The 23392-nt window shown below is 43.9% G+C and overlaps 1 protein-coding gene across 3 annotated transcripts in view; it reads left to right on the top strand.

The window, feature by feature from the left end:
• GATB (glutamyl-tRNA amidotransferase subunit B) overlaps positions 1–23392 on the top strand; it is a 93195-nt gene that overhangs the window by 4056 nt on the left and 65747 nt on the right. The window lies entirely within an intron of this gene.

Here is a 23392-nt window from a genome sequence, read left to right on the forward strand (position 1 = left end):
CCTCTGCCTTAGCTCATCTGTTTATGGAGAGATTGTTTTTGTTTGTGAAGAGTTATAGTTTACATTTTTCAGTTATAAATGTATGAATTCTCTTTGGGGGCAGAGTCAATATAGTAGAAATAAATATCTATTTAGACAAACAATTCATCACACCTTTCCTTTCTTCCTTCTGAGCTCAGAATTTTTTTTTCCCACATGGTGTTTCATTATCAAGAGACTAGACTTAACTGCAGAGTTCTTTCTAGGTTTTTCCAGCTGGGAATGTAGTATGAGTTCAGTTCAGTCGCTCAGTCTTGTCCAACTCTTTGCGACCCCATGAACCACAGCATGCCAGGCCTCCTTGTCCATCAACTCCTGGAGTTCACCCAAACCCATGTCCATTGTGTCGGTGATACCATCCAACCATCTCATCCTCTGTTGTCCCCTTCTCCTGCCCTCAATCTTTCCCAGCATCAGGGTCTTTTCTAATGAGTCAGCTCTTTGCATCAGGTAGCCAAAGTATTGGAATTTCAGCTTTAGCATCAGTCCTTCCAGTGAACGCTCAGGACTCATCTCCTTTAGGATGGACTGGTTGGATCTCCTTGCAATCCAAGAGACTCTCGAGTCTTCTCCAACACCACAGTTCAAAAGCATCAGTTCTTGCACGCTCGGCTTTCTTTATAGTCCAACTCTCACATCCATACATGACCACTGGAAAAACCATAGCCTTGACTAGATAGACCTTTGTTGACAAAGTAATGTCTCTGCTTTTCAATATGCTGTCTAAGCTGGTCATAACTTTAACATCTCTTTGCAGCTAAGCAGGTTTTCTGTAGATGTGGCTGTGTGTGTGTGCTAAGTCTCTTCAGTTGTGTCTGACTCTTTGTGACCTTCTGACTAGTCTGCCAGACTCCTCAGTCCATGGGATTCTCCAGGCTAAATGTGGTCAAATGTTAGAGACAATTCAAAGTAACTAAATGTCAGCATGCCCTGAAAGACGTCTCATCATGCCCTAAAGAAGAAGATACTTGCCCAGGGATAAGCATCATCAGTGTGATAGTGAAGGTGTTTGGGACATTGAAGTGTTGAGTGCTTGACTTACAGTCATTAAATGACAATTGAAGGTTAGAAATTCAGTTCGCTTGAGCTGGGATTTGTTTTTCCTGTTTGGAGTCTACCATACTCGTGGTGTGAACAGCCTAATGATTCTCTCAACAGAGCTCATCTGCCTTTTTCAGAAATGCTTCTGTCTTTTAAAAGACCTGTTTTAGTATGTGACCCAGATTACACCAAAACTACCAGAATAAGACGTCACTCTCGCAGCACTTCAAAACCCAGTGGTGTATCTATGTAGAGGTTTTAAATATACTGAAACATTGAGACAGTTGGCCTTTGTTAAGCCTGTGGAGCTGGTTTATTGATGCTCTGATATTCTGACTCTGCAGTTGATGATTTTTGTACCAAAAATGGTGACCATTTGTCAGATATGCTGACTGGATAGGAAAAAAGGGCAGCCAAAAGAATTTAGGTTAGAGTGTCAATTCTTTTTCTATAGACAAAATTCATTTGCCCTGCTGGCCCATTAAAGAGAAAATATGAGAAAGTGTCTTTGTGTAGGTATTTGATTCTTCCCGTCTCGCGATTGTGTCTTTATTCACTCGCTCAACTGACATTTATTGGATGCCTCCCGTGCACTAGCCGTCGTAGAAGCTCTAGTGACACAGCTTTGAAGAAGGTAAAGGATAGATGAGAGTTTTGTCCTCCTGAGCTTGACAAGTGAGCAGGCAGTTGCAGTACCGTTCAGTGAACTTGCTGGTAGCGGGAGTCCAAGGAGAGACATTTAACACAGGCATAAGGAATTGGCAGAATTTGGCCAGATAAAAGTGAATGGTAAATACAGAGACCAGAAGAAAAACAGGACATGGCTTGATCTAGAAGCTGAAAGAAACCAGATGCATTGTAGCCCTGGAGAAGGACATGGCCACCCGCTCCAGTATCCTTGCCTGGAGAATCAATAGACAGAGAATCCCAGCAGTCCATGGGGTCACACAGAGTTGCACACTCCTGAAGTGACTTAGCACGCAGGCACACACACACTCATTGTAGCCTAGAACTTGAAGATGGCGCGGCAAGAGGGGAAGCTGGCGTGGAAAGCATAGTCTGTACCACACAAGCCTCACTAAGCAGTGTGCATCCCACTGCAGAGAGGCCCAGGGTCAAAAACTCCAAGGGATGGAGCGTTGGGAGTGAGTACACACGGTGTCAGACTTACTAAGAGTCAAGTGAGGTGAGGCCTGAGCAGGGGCCATTGGCTATTAATGGAGTATCCTTTGCAAGAATGGCTCCAGTAGACTGATGGGGGTAGGAGGAAGGTGACAGAAGATAAACTCAGGGATGTTGAGGCAGAGGTGAGAGCAGAGCAACTGTTCCAAGTTTGGCTCAGGAGGGAAAGAGAATGCAGGAGAGAATTCCCTGGTGGCACAGTGGTTAGGACTCAGCACTTTCACTGCCTGCACCTGGGTTTGATCTCTGGCCAGGAAACGAAGTTCCTGCGAGCTGTGCAGTGTGGCAGAAAGAAAGAAGACCAAAAAAACATGACTTATCACTGATGATATTATTGTTTTTAAAAAAGGGAGTAGAATTCCTCAGTCGTTCAGTGGTTAGGACTGTTGAGCTCTCACTGCCAAGGGCCTGGGTTTGATCTAGTTGGCCAGATAAATAAATACAGAGAGGTGATTTTTTTAAAAAAAAAAAGGTAGGGAAAGGGATAGTTAGGGAGTTTGGAATTTACGTGTACACACTATATTTAAAGTGGACAACCAGCAAAGATCTACTGTATGGCACAGGGCACTCTGCTCAGTGTTCCGTGGCAGCGTGGATGGGAGCAGGGTTGGGGGAGGAGTAGATGCATGTATATGTATGGTTGAGTCCCTTCACTTTCCACCTGAAACTGTCACAGCATTGTTAATTGGCTGTGCTCCCAAATAAAATAAAAGGTTTAATTTAAAAAAAACTTCTCAGTTTCCTTAATGTTGGAGAAACTTGAGATGGTTTTAATGATGATGAATTATAGTCAACAGTAAGGTAACATCCCCTTAAGAATATGTTAAGAGTGTAAATCTCATGTTAAATGTTTTTACTGCAATAAAACACAATAAAAAATACTTTTTGATGCTGATGAGAAGGAGCCAATGACAAAGGGGCAATTAAAGAGGCTTTTGGTTAATGTGGCAAGTTGAACATACACATGTTCATCTGCCTCTCTCCCAGCCCCAAAGAAACCCCACTGAAATGACGGCCAAAGAATTCAAGTGTTGTCAACCTGTGAGAGAATGGGAGAGGAGACCAGACTACAGGAGAGGAGGTAGATGCAGGAGGCCTGACTCAGCAGAAGGGAGTTAAGCGTGAGCCAGGAGAGGGACAGAAAGCCTGCAGAAAGAGCACTGGTCAGGAAGGAGCAGTGTGGCCTGGGCAGCCCCAGGAAGGGTCCCGATGTGAGATCCGCAGGTATTGTGGAGGGCCAGGGGCAGGTGAAGACAGAGGGCTTAACTCATCGTCGAGATTCAGAGCAGGTAGACCTGAGGTCCTCTCCCTGCCCTTTTACAGCCGCTCTAGCCCCACAGGGATGTGCAGTCTGGGGAGAAATTCAGCTGCTGACACACTCCCCCAGAGATCCCAGGCACTGGGGTCAGACAGTGTCTGTACTCTGAACCCTGGGGCCTTCCCCTGCCTTTCCCAGTATGACCATCTCTCCCCTTTCTCACCCCCCACTCCTTAAGCAGCAATCCACAGGAACCTGACAGAACTTGACATTTAGGGGGATCTCAGTTAAAAAGAAAAAGCCCATCACTGACACAACAGACATGAGTTTGAGCAAGCTCTAGGAGATGGTGAAGGACAGGGAAGCCTGGCGTGCTGCAGTCCACGGGGTCACAAAGAGACAGACATGACCGAGTGACTGAACAACAGTGGAAAAAAAACCCACCCAGCCACCTCACTGACTGTCCTACTGTGAGGCCACCAATCAGCAAGGCCTGGGTATTTACACAGAACTTTTAATCAGCATTTTGGAACCTTACTTTAAAATAGAAATTGACAGCCCCAGATCACCAGACATCTGAAGAAATTCTCCAACGTAGCAGACAGGGCCCAAAATAAAAGGAAAACTGAAAGAAATCAGAGGCAACAGATAAGCCATAGGGTAAAAATACTTTAAAAATCAAAAGCTTTTATAAACAGCCTCAGAAAGATAAGGTAGCTGTATCTTTGAAACAGGAATATGATACCGCCTTGTTTATAAAATAAACAATCAGAACAGAAGCTTTAAAATTAGGATGGAAAAAAAAAGTCCAGAAGAGTCAGAATATAAAATCAAATCTTTCAGAAAGAATAACACACATACAATGAATTGGACAGTAGGGGGAAAAAAATAGGAAATTGAGAAAATCAATCCAGGTTGTCCAACCTCTGATTAATAGGAGTTCCAAAAGAGAGGAAGTAGACAAGGGAAAATTGTTAAACAAATGACACGGATGAGTCTCTCAGAATTGCAGGACACGAGTCTCCAAATCAGAAGGGCCTGCCAGTGACCCAATACAAGGAATAAAAATAGCCTCCCAGGGCAGGCCCGCCACCATGAACTAAGGGAACACAAAACCAGTGAAAATAGATAGCTGACAGGAAGCTGCTGTATAACACAGGGAGCCCAGCGTGGCACTCTGTGACCAGCTGGAGTGGTGGGGTGGGAGGGAGGGGAGATTATATATATATATATATATATATATATATATGACTGATTTCAGCTATTGTAAGGCAGAGACCAAGAGAACATTGTAAAGCAGTTATCCTCCAATTTTAAAAAATCTGACAACGACCCAAAAAGAGAACATACTAGAACTAAGAACAAAGGCCTGCGAATCAGTCCTATTGGACTTCTCAAAGCAGCGCTTAGAGCTGGAAGATGATGGAATAGTGCCTTTTAAAATCTTAGGGAAAAAATGATTCTAACCTGGAAGTCTGTGTCAACCACTACAAATCAAGTGTAGCCGTAGAATAATTATATTTTCAGACAGGCAGGTTCTCGACAAATCATCTTTCCAATAAAAAGGAACCTGCCTGAGGCATGGAGAGGTTCTGGGTTGCTGGCTCTGCTAGAGACCCAGAGAGCCTAGCAAGGGAGGAGTGGATGGCTCTGGAACAGAGAGGTTTCCAGAAGGAAAGGGAGGGCAGAGGGAACAGCAGGTATCTAATGCTTGTGTAGATAAGAGATTTTTACAAGGAAACCAGAGTCTTTCATTGATTTTATTGAAGTGTCATTGATTTACAATGTTAATTTCTGCTCCACAGCAAAGTGACTCAGTTTTATGTATGTATACATACACACACACACACACACATGTTCTTTTTCATATTCTTTTCCATTATAGTTTATCACAGGATTTTGAGTATAGCTCCCTGTGCTGTGAAGTGTCTGTGAGTGCGTGTGCTGAGTCACTTCAGTCGTGTCCGACTCTTTGCAACCCTGTGGACTGTGGGTCACCAGGCTCCTCTGTCCATGGGATTCTCCAGGCCAGAGTACTGGAGAGGGTTGCCATGCCCTCCTCCAGAGGATCTTCCCGACCCAGGGATCGAACCTGAGTCTCTTATGTCTCCTGCATTGGCAGGTGGGTTCTCTACCACTAAGTGCCACTGGGAAGACCTTGTTCATCCATTCTGTATGTAATAGTTTGTATCTGCTAATCCCAAATTGCCAGCCTATTTCTCCTCCACCTTGCCCCACCTTGGCAACTACAAGTCTGTTTTCTATGTCTGTGAGTCTGAGAAACTGGAGTCTTAGAAAATAAAAAGAATAGGCAATAAAATTAAGCAAATGATAAAATGAAAAGCCTACAAACTCCAAGAAGAAGTAAAACGTTCAAGAAAGGAAATGTGATTGGAATGTACTGAGCAGCTCAGCAGACACATATTTACACGGTAATAACAAACACCAACCATTCATTTAACAAAAACTGTGATGTAATTGGGATATTGGCAAGTCAAAGAACTGAATTGTTATCTACCATAATCGAAAGTCATGTCCTAAATTGATAAAGTAAGAAAAAAGTAACCTAAGGCTGTGCTTTAGGAATATTTTGGAGCCACAATTAGGAGCAGCCTCTTTCTCCTTTTCAGGCCCTAACTTGATTGATTGGTTTTTGTTTTTGTTTAATTGGCTGTTGTTATTTCTTTTAGCTTTTTATTTTTTTAAATAAGGCAATGAGTGAAAGATTTAGAGCTCCCAAGAGATGGATTATGAGGTAAAAAGTTTTTCAACAACATTTTTGTATCAAGATAATACTAAGTAATAATCAGATATTACCTCTGCTGATTTCTTGGCCTTCTGATGGTGAAATTTTCTCTTTTTTTCCCCCAAAGTTGGAACAGTGACTGTACCCCACCCATTTCCTCACCTGTAAATCCCGCCCTTACCCCCGATACGGGGAAAGGCTCGTTCACGTTCTAGACCGTTCACGCCCAGGCTCAAGTACGTGGAGGTGTCCCTGCTTCCCCACGGGTGGGGTGGCCTGCTGACTACCAACCTGACTTTCCATTTGAATGTCATTCAGGTCATCATGGGCTTGCACTTAGGGGTGGCTTATTTTGTTCTTAAATGGATAAGTAATAAGCATGGGTAAATTCCGTAGGACAAAGTAAGATATAAAGGTGTTGCAAAACATCTCACCTTGTAATTTACATAAATCATCTCTTGGGAATGGCATGGGCCAAAGTCTGGTGGCTTCATATTCCAAAAACAACCATGTTGGGTTATGGGGACAGTTCGTCAAGTCTGTCTTCCCAGATTAAGGCAGGATTGTTGCATGGCAACTGGCCAAGAGCCATGCCCAGAAAGTGATGCCTTGTCCGAAGGTCCCCTGGCACAGCTTATTACTTAAAAATAGGAAGATAAATACCAGGCACAACAGCTCAGAGATCTGAAGGTGGTTCAAGACTGTCGGGGGGTGTGGGTGGGTGGCAGGAACTGCTGATTTGCCTTATAAATTATAAGGAAAGTTATACATACATGTAATATTTTGTTAAACAGTTGAAACTTAGATTTAAAGGAGTGACGTATGGGGGAGAGAGTCATTGATAGAATCGGGTTCCTGAGAAAGCAGGGGCTGTCCCTGGAGCCGAAAAAGACAGCTCTTGCCCTGCAACCTCAGGGAAGGGGAGCCCTCCACTCATGACTGGAGGCAACTTTTGGGGCTGGGTTGCGGAAGCTTGGGAGGCTTCCCTGGTGGCTCAGACAGTAAAGAATCTGCCTGCTGTGCAGGAGATCCGGATTCAATCCCTGGGTTGGGAAGATCCCCTGGAGAAGGAAATGGCAACCCACTGCAGTATTGTTGTCTGGAGAATCCCATGGGCAGAGGAGCCTGGTGGGCTACAGTCCATGAGATCACAAAGAGTAGGACACGACTGAGGGACGTTCCCAGCTCCCTTCTGACTTTTCCTTCTCTAGCTAACACTGTCTCTTGCATCTCAGGCTCCTCGTCGGTGCTCTTTCCTGCCTCTGTTAGTGTGTTTGGATTTGGGGTTTGTGGGTGAGACGCTCTCTCGGCTTGCCTGGGCCTCCCATCATTCCTGTTTCTCCGTGGCTCTTGAGCGACAGTAGAGAATCCCAAGCTGACAGGCCTGTCTGTTCAGCACACGAAAGACTCGATTTCCTTCTCTTCAGGCATTCGTTCCTGCGAGAAGTCTGCTCCTTTCCGTGTTCCCTCTCTGATGGCTCTGGCCAGGATGCGTCCAGGAACGGAAGTGTTTTTATTTGTCCTGCTCTGTGTGATTTTTCCGCTTACAGACTCAGCCCAGGACTGTGGCCGCGTCACTGGCGGGATTCACAGCGGCTCTGCTGGCCCCCTTTGGGCCTAAGGGACGGTTTCTCCTTTGGTTTTTGGGCCCCCAGCTGCCACACTGCTGGGGTGATGAGCCCTTCAAGCCCCATGTCTGTGCTGGCACAGGGCCAGGTGCTCTCATTGCTCAGGACTCTCTTTTCACCCGCGGCCTGAGGTGATTGCCTCTTCCATGTGAACTCCTCATTTGGTGGCACAAGATTTTCTGGCTGGACCAGGATTTTGTGGCTCGTGTCAGCTCCCTGCCCCAGTGGAACCCCAGCCTTGACTTCTTTGCCTTAGGTGCTTGAAATCGCCAGCATCTGCTGTCTCTCCAGCGTGATTAACAAGGTTAGTGACAGTAAGGTCCACTCACTTACCGAGTGCTTTCTTCACGTGTGTGTACTTGTTTTAACCTCGTCAACCCTATGGGGCAGTTTCTGTCGATATCCCAGTTAGGTAGTAAGTGGGGAAGTCACTCTGTTGTTCATGTCCAGTTCTAACTGTTGCTTCTTGAATTGCATACAGATTTCTCAAGAGGCAGGTCAGGTGGTCTGGTATTCCCATCTCTTAAGGAATTTTCCACACTTTGTTGTGATCCACATAATCAATGGCTTTGGCATAGTCAATAAAGCAGAAATAGATGTTTTTCTGGAACTCTCTTGCTTTTTCCATGATCCAACGGATGTTGGCTACTTCATCTCTGGTTCCTCTACCTTTTCTAAATCCAGCTTGACCATCTGGAAGTTCATGGTTCACGTACTGCTGAAGCCTGGCTTGGAGAATTCTGAGCATTACTTTACTAGCATGTGAGATGAGTGCAATTGTGCGGTAGTTTGAGCATTCTTTGGCATTGCTTTTCTTTGGGATTGGAATGAAAACTGACCTTTTCCAGTCCTGTGGCCACTGCTGAGTTTTCCAAATTTACTGGCATATTGAGGGCAGCACTTTCACAGCATCATCTTTTAGGATTTGAAATAGCTCAACTAGAATTCCATCACCTCCACTAGCTTTGTTCATACTGATGCTTCCTAAGTCCCACTTGACTTCACATTCCAGGATGTCTGGCTCTAGGTGAGTGATCACACCATCATGGTTATCTGGGTTGTGAAGATCTTTTTTGTACAGTTCTTCTGTGTATTCTTGCCACCTCCTCTTAATATCTTCTGCTTCTGTTAGGTCCATACCATTTCTGTCCTCTATTGAGCCCATCTTTGCATGAAATGTTCCCTTGGTATCTCTAATTTTCTTGAAAAGATCTCTAGTCTTTCCCATTCTGTTGTTTTCCTCTATTTCTTTGCACTGATCACTGAGGAAGGCTTTCTTATCTCTCCTTGCTATTCTTTGGAACTCTGCATTCAAATGGGTATACTTTTCCTTTTCTCTTTTGCCTTCTGCTTCTCTTCTTTTCACAGCTATTTGTAAGGCCTCCTCAGACAACCATTTTGCCTTTTTGCATTTCTTTTTCTTGGGGATGGTTTTGATCCCTGTCTCCTATACAATGTCATGAACTTCCGTCCATAGTTCTTCAGGCAGTCTGTCTATCAGGTCTAATCCCATGAGTCTATTTGGAAGGGAGCAAGTCAAGGCTGTATATTGTCACCCTGCTTATTTAACTTATATACAGAGTATATCATGAGAAATGCTGGACTGGATGAACCACACACTGGAATCAAGATTGCCGGGAGAAATATCAATAACTTCAGATATGCAGATGACACCACCCTTATGGCAACAAGCAAAGAAGAACTAAAGAGCCTCTTGATGAAAGTGAAAGAGGAGAGTGAAAAAGTTGGCTTAAAACTCAACATTCAATAAACTAAGATTGTGGCATCCAGTCCCATCAAATCATGGCAAATAGATGGGGAAACAGTAGAAACAGTGGCTGACTTTATTTTGGGGGCTCCAAAATCACTGCAGATGGTGACAGCAGCCTTGAAATTAAAGGATGCTTGCTCCTTGGAAGAAAAGTTATGACCAACCTAGACAGCTTATTAAAAAAGCAGAGACATTACTTTACCAGCAAAGGTCCATCTAGTCAAAGCTCTGGTTTTTCCAGTACTCATGTATGGATGTAAGAGTTGGACTATAAAGAAAGCTAAGTGCTGAAGAATTGATGCTTTTGAACTGTGGTATTGGAGAAGACTCTTGAGAGTCCCTTGGACTGCAAGGAAATCCAACCGGTTCATCCTAAAGGAAATCAATCGTGAAGATTCATTGGATGGACTGATGTTGAAGCTGAATCTCCTATACTTTTCCACCTGATGCGAAGAACTGACTCATTTGAAAAGACCCTGATGCTGGGAAAGATTGAAGGCAGGAGGAGAAGGGGATGACAGAGGATGAGATGGTTGGATGGCATCACCGACTCGATGGACGTGAGTTTGAATAAGCTCAGGGAGTTGGTGATGGACAGGGAAGCCTGGCGTGCTGCAGTCCATGGGGTTGCAAAGAGTCGGACACATCTGAGGCAACTGAACTGACTGACTGACTGGAGAAGTCAGATTGAAACACCGGAGTCCGGCTTCCAAATTCATACCGTTGGCCTTCTGCCTCGTGCAGCTACCCCTGGGTGATGGGGGCCCCAGGGGGTTTCCTTTCTTGCTTTTGAGCTTGGGTGTGTGTATTGACGCATTTCTCTGTGTACGTGTCTGTGTGTGCAGACACAATACTTGTTCTCGTCCCCCATCTCCACTCCCCGCCCCGCCCAGCGTGTCTATCCCGCTGGCTCTGCCTGGCTTAGGCTGCTGTCTTTACAGTGGTTACAGCCTCCCTCCCACCTGCCATTCTGATTAGTGACCCTTCTTCTGAATGTTTCTTAGGACTCCAGGCATTTTTATCCTCTCATTTTACCTTTAGTTTTAGAATTATGTGGAATCCCATCATAAATCTTCAGACTGGAAAGGTCACTCAGCCTATTTCCCTGCTGGTAGGCAGGATTATAGCTAAGCTAAAAACAGCATTCTTTGTTTTTATTAGCCGGCATTCAGCTTCATTCAATACCTTGCCCTAGTAGAACCCCTTACTGTGGTACAGAATTTTCCTTAATTTATTAAATCATTGTTTGTCTATAGAACTATAGACTGAGAAGGCAATGGCAACCCACTCCAGTACTCTCGCCTGGAAAATCCCATGGACAGAGGAGCCCCTTAGGCTGCAGTCCCTGGGGTCGCTTCAAGTTGGACATGACTGAGCGGCTTCGTTTTCACTTTTCACTTTCATGCGTTGGAGAAGGAAATGGCAACCCACTCTAGTGTTCTTGCCTGGAGAATCCCAGGGACGGGGGAGCCTGGTGGGCTGCTGTCTATGGAGTCGCACAGAGTCACGACTGAAGCGACTCAGCAGCAGCAGCAGAATTATAGACAGAATCTTAGATTCTTTCTTCGAGTTAGTTATTTCCTATTTATCAATGTCATTCCAACTCTCGTTAATATTTTGTATGTGAGATGTGAAATGGGAAGAAAAATAGGAAAGGAAATATATTTGTTTGATAAAATGTCTAGAGATTTACAACTCTAGAAACTCTGTTTTTTTCATAATTTGCTAATGTTTCCAGTAATGGCGAGATTCCAGCAAACCATCAAGTGTGCTTGAAATATATGCCTGTGCAGACCACAAGCGCGCGCACACACACGCACATGTGCTCACACGCTCACTTTGTTATTTGAAGTGCTTGCCCCCCTCGTGGCATCGATCCCCGAGCAGGAGAAGGCAAAGCAAAGAGACTGTTGTTGCTTTGCTAGTGCCAGCTGCTAGGTGACTGTTTGTAGCCAGGAGGTACCTGCTGCTGCTTACCAGGCTGAGCTGAATTCCACTGATGAGAGGCCAGGACATCTAACACATTGATAAACAGTGCTGGTCAATTTCATTAAAAAAAAAAAATCCTAACTAGTAACTCTGATCTTTTTTGCTTGTCTGAAAGTGCTTAGGTGTGCATAGCATGGAACCTCCTAGTAACTCTGTCTCTTGCTTCTAGAACTGGGGAAAGGGCTATGGAAGCCTTCAAGAACAGGCTCTGCTTTTCTCAGGATCAGGATTTTGCTCTCTGAAAAAACACTGAGGGTGGCAGCTATGGCATGAAAACTGGAACTGGGATATTATTTACCCCATTTTACAAAACTTTCTTTTATTCACAAGAATGTTATTTACTCTTAGCAAGCAGAAGGGGAATGAAGAGGGAAGATCTGATGTGATGCCTACCTTCTGGGGACTAACAGACAATGCAGTTATCATGCCTTATGCTGGTGGTTCCGTCTTGAATGTGTATGCAGATCACTCTGAAAGGGATCCTGCCCCTTTAAGAAATGATAATATGAATGCCTTTTTAACATTAGTTTATTTTTTTTAATTTCTTATGGAAGATGTATTATCTGGGTAAATCTGCAATATCCTAGCTCTCTGAACATAGCAGATATTGGTAATAACTTTTGTTTTAAAGGACCTAATAGACTTAGAAATACTTAACTAGTTCTAGTGAGCATTAGGCTTAAGCACTTTTCTGACTCTTAATTCAAAATGTAATTATAAACATTCTTTACTTCAAAACTTCTAAATGGAATAGAAATGCAAGAAAACAGCATTCAGAAAAAAGTGTTTAAATTCATACATTTGTAATCAGATCTATATTTGCTTCTCTGTCCATTCACACTTAAATGATGGTTGGTTATTTGACTAAGAAGACAAGATGAGACTGTTTTCTATTAAAATGTTTTTCCATTTTGATGACTTGCTTTAATGTAATCTGTAGAATTTATAATTACATTATGTTTTCAGACGCTAATCTTGCCACTGTCTGAGCCATTATTACACTTTTCCCTCTTTCCTCTGTGCAGGGGAGTGTTCCAGGGGTGCAGTGTTCTGCCCCGTGACCTCTTTTGCCCTCTGCAAAAGAGGTGTATCTGTGAGCTCATGCTTGCAAGTGTGGAGAGGCTCCCTTTCAGCTCTTGAGCCCTCTGATGGTCCTGACTTGCCCTCTGTCTCATTAACTGGACGTCCCCCGTAGACTTGGATGACCCATGACAACGACGGACTTTCACATCCAGTGGGCAGCATGGCCTCTCCTCCCGCAGGGAAGCATTTAACTCCTTTACTGTTTTGTGTATTTTGCCAGCATTAGGTGTTTTTGTTTTTAATTTTATTGATTTCTTATAACTTTTCTCTTGGGCTGTATCAGATCTTGGTTGCAGCAGGCAGGGTCTTGGCTGCATCGTGCAGGACCTTTTCCTGTGCTGTGCAGGCTCAGTAGTTGTGGCACGTGGGCTTAGTTGCTCCGTGGCCTGTGGGATTTTAGTTCCCCGACCGGGGATTGAAACGTATCCTCTGCACTGCAAGGTGGATTCTCAACCCTCACAGAAGTCCCCCTTGGTGGGTTCTTGAAAGCTTCCCTCTTCACAACCATTCTCCCTTCCCTCACCCCTGCCCTTCTCGCACGCAGAATTCCCCACGGGAAATCTAACTGTGAATACTAGTGCTTCTGTGTTCTGTTAATATATATTCCACAGTTGGTTGAACATCCTTTATGTATTTGTTTATGAGGATTTCTATGTTTGATTTGAGGTTCTAAAAAGCAGTTCATGGATCTTTTTCAAGCCATCTGACTGTACCTTGCACAGAACATGTATTTAATAAATATTTCTCTGTATAATTGCAGACACTTGTGAGTACATGCATGAGTCCATAGGAAATAATTTTCCAGATATCTAAAACCCTTTTGATATGTTTTAACTTCTTTACGGGAATCTTTCTAAAATGCATTTTCTACTTTTCTGCTTTTAAATAAAGTGTACTGAACATAAGCTAACCTTTTCTTGATTGCTCAAGGTTATCAGCAATATATTGTTGTAATATAATGGTGCCTTCAAGGTCTACTGAGGTGTGTAAAATTATCTGATCCTACAGGAAACGGCTAAAGATAGCCGTTCTTTTTAGGCTTTGCATTACAGTCTTTTTCCGTGTTACTGCAGTCATCTACCTCTCACCTCCTTTGTTAAGCTACTGTAAATATATTTGATTCTAGGAACCCCTTCTTGGCCATTTTTCACTTCTCAGTTATTCTGATCTGCTCCAGTCCAGAAAGCTAGATGATTGCATTTCTTAATGTAAATAAGAATATGCTCTGAGTAGAGACCTGTCCTACAAAATAAAGTACATGAATAATATGAAACTAGTTAGCTTCTCAATGTTACAAGCAGTATGAGAATTAGAATAGGAAAAGATCCCAGAAATATGCCATTCAGTCCTTTGAACTGAGATGAGAGAACTGCCCGGCAGTTGCTCAGTTGCTTCTTGTCCCAGTCGGGTTTCTGGTCTGTTTAATGTTCAGCCTTCAATCTCTGTTCTACCATAATTTCTGGAATTTGATTTATGTAGGCACTATTATTTTGTAGGCATGTGTATATTTCAGAACATGCACACCATTAACAGGTGTATATATGATAATATTACTAGATACCTGTCCACATGCTATACACACACAGGCATTGACTGTTCAGCAGTGATGCTCACTGTGAAAGTGAAAGTCACTCAGTCGTGTCTGACTCTTTGTGACCCCATGGACTATACCATCCATAGAACTCTCCAGGCCAGAATACTGGAGTGGGTAGCCTGTCCCTTCTCCATGGGATCTTCCCAACCCAGGGATTGAACCCATGTCTCCCGCATTGCATGCAGATTCTTTACCAGCTGAGCTACAAAGGAAGCCCAGGAATACTGGAGTGGGTGGCCTATCCCTTCTCCAGAGGATCTTCCCAACCCAGGAATCAAACCGGGGTCTCCTGCGTTGCAGGCAGATTCTTTATACCAGCTGAGCTATCAGGGAAGCTGATTGTATGTGCTGTTTATTACAGTGTCCCACTAGGTGAGAGATCTAAATCTGGGGAAAGAGAAAAGAGGAAAAGAGTGCTGCTTCAGAAGAAGAAGTGGGTGAAAGGAGATCTCACCTAACAAGCTTCCAATTCAGTGCCCTAGGCACTGGATTTTTCTCGACCTCCCACTAAGAGAGCAGCTCTGACTATGGGCAGCTCCCAGCTGTACATCTCCCTAGGCAGATAGTGGCCATAATGAAATATTCTTTTAGGATCTTTCATCTGGGCTTCATTCTAGGAAATTTTCTCTACATTTTCTTCCAGTTCACTAATTATTTCTGTTATGTATGCTCTGTTCTTTAATATATCCATTGAGTTTTTTTTGTTGTTGTTAATTTCACTGAGAGTATCTTTCGTTCATAGAAATTCTGCTCTCTTAAATCTCTCCTATCTTTTTGAAAATACCTTGTTCTTTTATCATGTATTCAGTTCTTTATTTCTTTGGTGATTTTAAATCTACTTATTCTGTGTTCAGAAATTCTATTACATGAGGTTCTTGGGATTTCTTGTTCTGCTTTTTATATGTCTCCTGATTCTGGCTAACGGTAGGTGATGTTCTTGTGTATTTTGTAATTTTGGATTATGGAGTCAGGTTTGACAGGACTTTGTTAGAGGGAATCTTCTGGCTGGGTTGAGAGCAACTCTCCAAAGAGCTTGTACTTTGGCTTTTGCCAGATACCCCAGGTCTAAGCCTTTTTTTCATGTTTATCTCTTAGCTTGGGGTTCCTAGACCACACAGTTAATAAATTTGAACGCCGGGTTTGCCTGAGAGCAGATTGTGGCAATCAATTCTTAGAGCAGACTTTTATGCTTCATTTTAACCTAAGTCTGGGCTGAGACTTCACTAAGATGGAAACACTTCAGAGGGAAAAGCGGACGTGACCATGTAACTGGGACTGCAGCCCAGGGTATGAAGCTGGGTGAGTCAAGACTTCAAATGGGGCAGGAAAGACATCCTTACATCTTTCTCTCTTTCCTCCTGCCTCCACGCTGTCCCTCCCTTCTCATTGCAGCTGAGGCAGAGATGTGTACACCTCCCTGCTCATCTTCTCTGCCCTGCTGTCACAGACACAGATAAAGTTATTGAGCTCTTTCCAGACTCCCCCTAGTTGTGCAAGCGTGTACCCTCTCACCCATTTCCTTTAAAAGTTCCCACTTTCCAAAAGCAGTTCATCCTTAATGAATTGTTTTTTGTGTGTGGAAGTGATGATGCCATCTCGTTCCTCTCAAGTAACAACAAAAAAGCAAGATACTACAATTCAGAGGAACAGCAGGGCACATCTGTCTTTTTGAATGATGGTCTCCTCAGGGTGTGTGCCCAGTTGGGGGATTGCTGGGTCATGTGGTTTTATTCCTAGTTTTTAAGGGAATCTCCATGCTCTGCTCCATAGTGGCACTATTCATAGTAGCCAAGACATGGAAGCAACCTAGATGTCCACCAACAGATAAGTGGATAAAGAAGTTGTGGTGCATATACACAATGGAGTATTACTCAGCCATACAAAGGAATGCATTTGAGTCAGTTGAACTGATATGGGTGGACCTAGAGCCTGTTATAGAAAGTGAAGTAAGTCAGAAAGAAAAAAAAGTTTTAATACATATACGTGTGTGTGTGTGTGTGTGTGTGTGAAACCTAGAAAATGGTACTGATGCACCTGTTTGCAGGGCAGGAATAGAGAGACGCAGATGTAGAGCCGGGACTTGTGGCCATACCAGGGGAAGGAGAGAGTGGGACGGACAGAGGGTAGTTTGGACATACATGCCCTGCATGCGTGAAATAGCTAGCTAGGGGGAAGCAGCGGCAAAGCACAGGGAGCTCAGCCTGGTGCTCTGTGATGATCTGGGCGGGGGCCGCAGAGGGGAGGCTCAAGAGGGAGGGGACATTTATATATCCTTTCGGCTGACTCACGTACAGCAGAAAACAGCTCCATGTTTAAGCAGTCATCCCCCAATTTAAAAACAGCGGGCTTTGGCAAAGGCAACCCACGAAGAAGCTGACGGTTTGTTTTCCTCTCCACCCCAGTCTCTGGGAACCCACGGGATTTTGTCTGGCCTTCTCCCCAAGTGACTGTTTCTGATACAGCCTCACGTTCCTTTCTGGGAAGGGACCATCTCCAGGCAGCATCCTTGTCTCCCCAGAGATTCATCCTTGAGCAAGAAACCTGCAGTGTTGAGCTTAAAAAGGGCTTTTCACTTATTTCCCGATTTCCACATCCCATCATGCAGGTTTATTTTCCCTTTAAAATATGCCCTTGGATGAGACATTGAGCACAAGAGCAGCGAGCCCTTGTTGGAGGAGCTAGTGCTTTGTTATAACTCTTAACTGTTTGAAACGAATTTGGTGCACTGCTCCGCCCACAAGTCTGTAATATGAGAAAACAAGGTGAGAATGTGTGAAAAATAAACCACGAACACATTACCAAAGGTGCCCAGGAGTATGCAAGCTCAGAGATCTTTTCTCGAAATAAATATACAGTAGTTTAAAAAAATTACCTAACTATGTTCTGTGACAGTTTTTGTCTCTGCCATTCAGGCAGTTCATATAGGCTTTGTTCTGGTGATTTATTCTTGAAGCCGGTAATAAAAATGCAGCCTGAAATCATGCAACTGGGTGCCATTCATTTTTCTCCCCCAGACAGGTCCAGAGCTTTGAAACACTGCAGCAGACCTGTAAAGGCTCTGTCCTCCCAGGGAGGCACTCCTGGCCGCGGCAGCCAGCTGCCTCCAGCTGCTTCTGCTCCTTCTGCTCCTTGGAGCCGTTGGTGATGCTGGTGGGGAGGGGGGTGGTTTCTGGGTTGGCTTCATGAGTACTTAAAAGTGTTTTCAGGAAGATGTGTGGTTTTAGGGTGTCAATAAAAATAATACTGTCTTCCCATCTTGAGTCAGAAAAGTGAAAGAAATTGAAGTCGCTCAGTCGTGTCCAACTCTTTGCGACCCCATGGACTGTAACCTGCCAGGCTCCTCCGTCCATGGGATTCTCCAGACAAGGATGCTGGAGTGGGTTGCCATTTCCTTCTCTAGGAGATCTTCCCGACCCAGGGATTGAACCTGGGTCTCCCACATTGCAGGCAGATGCTTTACCATCGGAGGGAAGCCTCTTGAGTCAGGGATCGAACCCGGGTCGCCTGCATTGCAGGCAGACCCTTTACCATCACGAGGGAAGCCTCTTGAGTCAGAACCAGTTGAGAAATCAGCATAGTGTTCAGACAAATGGAGATGAACCTGCTGGCTTCATTACCGATAATAGCTTGATTGAAGAATATAACATGATACATCCAAATGGCTTCTAGTCCTTTTTGCATCCCCCCAAACCATAGACCTTTCACAGACCAGAATATACCATCTTGGTGGGCGTGCTGATCAGAAAGAGCTCACACAGGCTGTGTTCTGGTGATTTATACTAGAGCCTGTAGTAAAAAAGCTGGGCCATAAGGAGCCGGCCACATATGCTCGATTCCTTTTCCCAGAGTTGCTTATTACAAAAGTCACTCCTCTTTTGAGGACAAAAGAATATGGACTAGAGAGCAGAATCCACGAGGAGACATGCGGGCAGGAGATGGATGGTGCTCCGTTCTGCCCTCAAAAGCCTGAGCCGGTTTCTGGGAGGAGATGTGAGGTACTCTTTCTTGTAGGGTGATTTCCTTTGGAATTCCTTCTCCACACTGCAGGAATGTACACCTGTTGTTTGAATAGATTATAATCATTTTTCAGTGTATCTTCAGCTTCATATGTAGTTTGGGAGGAGGAGTTGGTGACACTCTGCACTGCAGCATCTTGGGGAATTTTTTTCCTTTGCTCTTTGAAAGACCTTGGCCAAGTTGGGAAGTCGTTTGCCACTGGCATCTCGGTATGCCAGGTGTAGGCTTGGCGATGCTGGTGTTGTCGGTGTAGCCAGGTGGGGCTCCTCTGAAGAGGGTCTTTATTCGTGGCAGAGGGTTCTTGCTAGTGAGCCTTCCTGTTTCCCAGCCTTATGCCGCTCGCCGAGTCCTTATAATAAGGCCTGAAGCTGGGGCAGGGAGAAAAAGTAGGAATCAGGAAAATGTTAGTGTTCCCGGGAGGCTTAAAAGTACTCTCTTCCAAGTACTGATGCGTGGACCTCTTTTCACAAGTAGAGAAGCAGGAAGCAGAATCAATCAAGAGTCTTTGTCATGCTCTGCAGCTTTCTTAGGCAATACAGACAGACAGTAATATGTGATCGTCAATTGCGTCTCGAATTTTCAGTGTTGTTTGCCAACTCATAGGCCACCCCAGTGAGTGAGGTCAGAGGCTCCAACCCCAATTGATAAGAGAAGAAATTGAGGGCCTTTTGGACTTACCCAAGGATACCAGGAGGTCAGAAGCCCAGTTAAAAATAGAAGAGAGAATTGCCTGGCTCCCATTCTTAGCATAAAGCACCAGACTGCATTCCCTTCTGCAGAATTTGCTAATTGTTCATTTCCGATGAAACACAACAGGGAATTTTTCCTTTATAGCTGGTTGTAAACATTTAAGTTGCCTGTCATCACTCATAATCTGTTTTTACTTATAACAGCTAGCTAGCCCTCTTATTTATGTATTTCTTGTTCTCTTACATTTTTACTTCTATGCAGAGAAGCTACTGTATACGAAAGCACCTCGTAACTTGCAAGTGGCATGTAAATGTTACCTGATATTATTGTGATACTCATATTCTTAACATTACAGTATTAGAATATTAATACAGACAGTACTTCCTTCCACTTTACAGTGGCCGCACTTAAAGTGGCACAGCACACGTGAATGACAATAAAAAGTTTTCCATTATAGATTTTTTTCAGAGAAGCAAAAATTGAGAAGTTACATGTGTGTTTACATAGTGAGACAGCAGAATAGAAACATTAACAGAAAATTGGAGACCTGTTCAATTTTGGGGGAAGCTAAAAGTAATTTCAACTAGAAAAGATACAATTGGGGAAAATTATCTTCCTACCAGGTAAAAGAGCACACACATCTTTCCTTCATATTCTTGTTTATATAAAAGTTGTCTATATGCAGGATTTATACACTTATATACAGATGGAACAGAATTCCCTTGAACAGATTTTTCACCTGTAAAATGAAATACTACACAGTCCTATGAGTGTTAACACCATGCTTCATGCACAAGGAGCTTAGTGTCACTTAGTATCGCATCTTTGGCATAGGGAAGTTTAGGCAGATTATAGTATATAGAATATTTTCTACGACTAATTTTCAGCAGCTTTGAACGGGGCTTCTGAGGCATGTGTGTGGTTCATCAGTTAGCATCGGTGTAAGCAGCTCCTGCCTGCTCTAGGCTCTCTTCCCACTCAAGGCTTGTAGCATCTCCCCAGCCTCTTAGGTAGGAGAATTGTCTACTCTTTTCTTCATCACCCAGACCTTTTATTTTGAAATAATTCCGACATCCAGAAGCGTACACTGAGCATCCCGCCGACATCTAAGTGGTTTTTTCCTTTTGAATTAGGCATTGGAGGGTGAGTTGCAGACATCATGACCCTTCATTCGCAAATATTTCAGCGTCTTTTCTCCCAGCAGCAAAAACATTCTCTTATTGATGGCTGTGTAATGTATCACACTCAGGAAAGCCAGCCTGGTTACGACCTGGTTATCCAGGACGCAGTTCACGGCCGACTTGGTATCGTCCTTTACTTACTTCTCCCCGGCTCATGATCCAGCCAGAGATCACACGCTGCATTTAGTTGGTGTGACGCTGTAGTCTCATTATTTTGTTTCCTTTTCCTTTCCTTTTCTCTCTCTCCACTCTCTCTTTCCCTTTTTTCCCTTTTCACGACATTGACATACTTTTAGATCCTGGCTAGTTCTTCTGTTATTTGCTCTGACAGCAAACACAGCTAATGGAATAGGGGGTTTGCCTATGAAGGTTTGGCTTTTCTTCTTTTTTTTCCTTTTAGCCTCCATGATTTCATAGTTTGCCAGGAAGCCTATAACAAGATGCTGTATATGTCTAGGATGCATAAAATTCAGGATTTTTTTTTTTTCTGAAAATCTTTGTCCTGATAGATTCTCCCAAAGGCTTACTCCTCGGGGCATTCCTGGGACTGATGCATAGAGCTAGAGGAGGTGCCAGTGGTAAAGAACCCACCTGCCAATGCAGGAGCTGTGAGACATGGGTTCAGTCCCTGGGCCGGGAAGACCCCCTGGAGGAGGGCATGGCAACCCACTCCGGTATTACTGCCTGGAGAATTCCATGGACAGAGGAGCCTGGCGGGCTACCGTCCGTAGGTTTGCAGAGTTGGAGTCGGCTAAAGTGACTTAGCATGCATGCACTTTAAATAGAACGACATGTGTCTCTAGGAACTGCTTTTGATAGTCACAGGCCTTGTTCCACCAAATGCCCTGTCCATACCGATAATGAATGCCTAGCTAGCATTTCCTAGAGTTTTGTTGGTTCAGGCCAGTTGCTTTGTTTCTTAGCAGTAGTCAGAGCTTTCAAGTAAGAACTAATCTTTTACATAAAGAAATAAGTAGATCTCTTTTGGGGTCATGGGATCTGTTCACTCATGAAATTAATGTTTTTTATCACTATCACTGATTACTCTTAAGGTTTCAGTAATATGAAAAAGTTTGGCATTCCATGTAATCTCTCTTGTCTTGGGAGTAAATTTTAGGATAGGTTAGAAAAGACAGAGTTTCAGTATGGGGACAGTGATCTAAAATGAATGGATTTATATGCTTTAGCCTTTTAACATTAATATTTGTTGTTGTTCAGTCACCGAGTCTTGTCTGACCGTTTGCGGTCCCATGGACTGCAGCACACCAGGCTTTCCTGACCTTCACTATCTTCTGGAGTTTGCTCAAACTCATATCCATTGAATCAGTGATGCCATGCAGCCATCTCATCCCCTGTTGTCCCCTTCTCCTCCAGCCTTCAATCTTTCCCATCATCAGAGTGTTTTTCAATGAATTAGCTCTTCGTATAAGGTGGCCAAAGTGTTGGAGCTTTAGCAATATTAACATAGTTTTCTTAAAAGCTATAAACAAGAAAAAGACAAATATTCCAAGTTAAAATTAGGGGAAAATCTTTCTCCCGTCAAGATCCTCGCCGGATCCCAAAGTTTTATTCAAGGACAGTTGTTTGTTTTTCCCCTGAACTCCTTTTGCTTAAATTAAAGCAGAGTCGATTTACAATGCTGTGTTCATTTCTGCTGTGCAGCTGTGTGAATCAGTTACACACACACACACACATATAGTTACATGTGTACATAGATTTCTGTTTTCATAGTCTTTTCCATTGTGGTTTATCACAGGATATTGAGTGTAGTTCCCTGCGCCGTTTATACATTCATATACAGTAGTTTGCATCTGCCAATCCCAGACTCCCAGCCCTCTGCTCTTCGGCAGCCACAAGGCTGTTCTTCATGTTCCTGTTTGTTTTAAGTTCACTGCCATATTTTAGCTTCCACATGTGAGGGATATCATGTGGTGTGTGTCCTCTTTCTGGCTTACATGATGACTCTCCAGATCCATCCGTGCTGCTGAAGGACAGTGATTGTTTTAAACCGTGACTGCCATGCCACTTCATGCCTGCATACATCTCTTCTCCACAGACTGTCTTTAAATTTCAAAAGTAGCTGCCACCTTAGGAGACAGGAAGTCACAGATATGCGGTGGGCAGCAAGGAGACGGCAGTGAAAATGGACTCAGTTATCTGGTGTGTAACGCTCCAACTTGTCACAGGGTAGTTTCTTTCACTTAAGAATGGGAGCTTTTTCCAGCCACAGGCAAGCATACGATTTATCCAAGGAAATTTTGCCTCACAATAAAACAGAGAAAATGAAGTCATATAAGCTTCCTGAGACGTTAAGAAATACGGTCTCTATTCCTCTGCAGATAACACATTAATTATCACAAAAGGTGTTGGTTATCATTTAAGGGGGAAATATTATGTTGACATAATACATAATTTCAGCATCTGTTGTACCTTATTTTGAATTGTAAATCTAAACTAATGGGTCTATGGAACTGTTTAGACCTTTCCTTATTAGATTCCATTGTCTCTTAGAAAAGCTTGAATATGACAGATTTAGTTGATTTGGGCATTTTGCATTTAATAACGCTTCCATTCTGAAACTAGGATTTACTAAAATCTCCCATATGTCGAGTAATTTTATTTAATTCACCAAGCAGTCCTGCAGAATACTGTTTTTTCCCCTCACAGATGAGGAAGCTGAGGCTAAGAGAGGTTAGATGATCGGTGCAAGAGGACACAGCTGCTGGGTAGACTTTGGCTGGGTAGTGAAGATTTCGGCGCAGGTCTTCCTGACTCAGTTTTGCCCAACTTGTCAATCAGTAGATGCCTTCTCAAGATGAGGTTAATTGACAAACTAGTAACTGTTGGGAGTGTTGTGGGAGCAAGGAATGGAGCCTGGTTAACCTGCACACCCAGTCTTGTTTTTCACTGGCTCCCAAGCGTTCTCAAACCTTCCTCTCTAACCAAGTCTTCAAGTCTTCACTCCAGAGTGAGGCCCAAGGACCCCAGGCTGTGTCCTGTGAGAGGTCTTTTTCCCCTAGGCTGGTGGCAGCCCTGGAGTTTTCCTCTTTCCTACCAGCACAGAGGTGAGTGTCGGGTCCTAGTACCCAGTGGTCCGAGGCACAGCAGGTGCCAGCCCTCCGGTGTCAGAGGCCGGGCTGGTCGAGGCTGCCCTCCCCAGCCCCACTCGCTGG

This window comes from Oryx dammah, unplaced genomic scaffold (assembly GCF_014754425.2).
Source record: "Oryx dammah isolate SB20612 unplaced genomic scaffold, SCBI_Odam_1.1 HiC_scaffold_12, whole genome shotgun sequence".
In the NCBI taxonomy this organism is placed as follows: Eukaryota; Metazoa; Chordata; class Mammalia; order Artiodactyla; family Bovidae; genus Oryx; species Oryx dammah.